Source organism: Galeopterus variegatus, unplaced genomic scaffold (assembly GCF_000696425.1).
Source record: "Galeopterus variegatus unplaced genomic scaffold, G_variegatus-3.0.2 Scaffold18712, whole genome shotgun sequence".
Lineage (NCBI taxonomy): Eukaryota > Metazoa > Chordata > Mammalia > Dermoptera > Cynocephalidae > Galeopterus > Galeopterus variegatus.
In genome coordinates, this window is record NW_007744823.1 from 8,128 (window position 1) to 10,186 (window position 2,059).

Sequence of the window (2,059 nt, forward strand, 5' to 3'; positions counted from 1 at the left end):
TTACTAAGAATTTTCTTGTGTAAATGTTTCATCTTGCAAATGTGGACACCAATGTCCAGAATAATAAGGGTTTGGTCCAATGTTCACAGAGTTAGTTGCTGACTAGTTCAGGCCTCATGATTTTCAGAAAGCTTGTCTTTCATTAAATACAATTATGGAGGCCTTTAAACAAGTTCGAAGAATCTTTGGGTAAAAATAAGCACTGGGCTGAATTTGCTAGTCTGAGAAGGAATATCTTTGGCTAGGCAAGAGAGACCTGTACTCATGGTGAAATGGAGTGCTATTAGGACAAGCAAATGGGGCTTCAACCACAGGCTTGGCCCCAGTGAAAAAAAAATTAGGGAGATGATATAAGAGTCCAAGTAAGGGCATACTTGCCAAAACGTTCCATTCAAGATTTGGGGTGTCTATGGATATGCAGGTCACTGAACTTGAGAACCTTTCTGCACCACAGGGACTCATAACTACACAGCCTCCCCCACCCTAACCCCAGAAAGTTCAATCACAAAGAAAAATCCTAGAGAGTCTGTCATGAAGAAGGGCAAGGAGACCTTTTCTGAGAAAGAACAACTCATGAATCCTTTTTTTTCCCCTGATGATTGAGAGTGTGCTCTGAAGCGGTGATCTAGTATTTCAAACTTTCTGTATGTATTTAGAAATTGGTTATTTGGCTTTTTCAACCATTTTGGCAGCATATGTGAAGAGACAGACCCTTTGAAAATTTGTAGCCTGCCGATAAAAGTAGCTGTGGTCTCCATGGTGACTCTGAGCATAGAAAGGCCCTTGCACTTTGCGGTATATAGGGAATCAGCATGACGGGACTTCGTCACTTTCTCCTTTGACTGTCACCACTGGGCTGAGATCCTTGGGTTCTATTCCTAGTCAAGGAAGAGAGGGGAAGGAGAAAAAAGTAATGAAAGATGATAAGAAAAAAGATAATAGGAAGAGATATACCTTGTGGGGAGCAGGAAAGGACCACCAGTGATGGGAGCAGGAGTTAGGAGTAGAGGTCCAAAGCCTGGCTCACTGGATGAATCTGTCAGTCTCTGAGCATCCTCACCTATAAAATACAAATCGCTATGTCTGCATCATTGGGGTTTCATGAGGGTTCAATGAATTAATGTACATAGATGTATCGTCCTTTTTCTTCAACTCCAAACATGCAATATATGTACAAATCTAGTTGACTCCAGCTCAAAAACACATCCCAAACCATTCACTTTTCCTCCAACATGCCCACGAAGTATCCATTATCACCTTAAAGCTGGCTATCGCACTAGCATCCTGCCTCTCTGCTTTCACCTTATTTCTCCTATGACCATTCTCCACTCAGCATCCAGTGATCCATTGATGGAAATGTAAATTAGACCCTGTCATGCCCCTGCTTACAACCTTTATAATGCTTGTCCTTGGGTTGGGTCTAGAGTAGGCACTTAATACATGGTAACTATTATTATATTATTATTTTCTGGGATCTGGGAATAAAATGCATAAGGCCAAGAAAGCAAATCCATCTGCTGGGTGAAACACACACTCTTTGGTCACACTTCCTTGGCACAGGGCTCATACATGCAGCGGCCGACATAGGTTTATTGACTGAAGCACATGTGGGTAGAAAAAGACATGGCACATGGAATATTTTCATGGGAAAATGTCCTATCTTCATTACACACTGCCAGAGGATAACAATCTCTCTCTCTCTCCTCTCTTGGGCCCTTGGGAGTAAGAAACTATAAAAGTGACTGAAGTAGGAAATGTGAGGCTGCATGGTATGTGTATTTGTGAAATTTTGTAATTATCACCCCCATTAATCCTCACAACAGCCCTGTGAATTAGGTACGATTATGTCCTTTTACAAAATGATTAAACCAAGGCACAATGAGAATAAGTTACTCACCAGATTAGCCAGCTAGCAAGTAGTGAGTGAAGCCGTGATTCAGATGCCAGCAGTGTGGTTCCAGGGTCCCTGATCATGTAAATCTGTTACATCAGACTGAGATTTGTGGCTATTTTGTCTTAGGATAAGGTCCATTGTGTATTTAAGGCTTTCAGAGAGTGA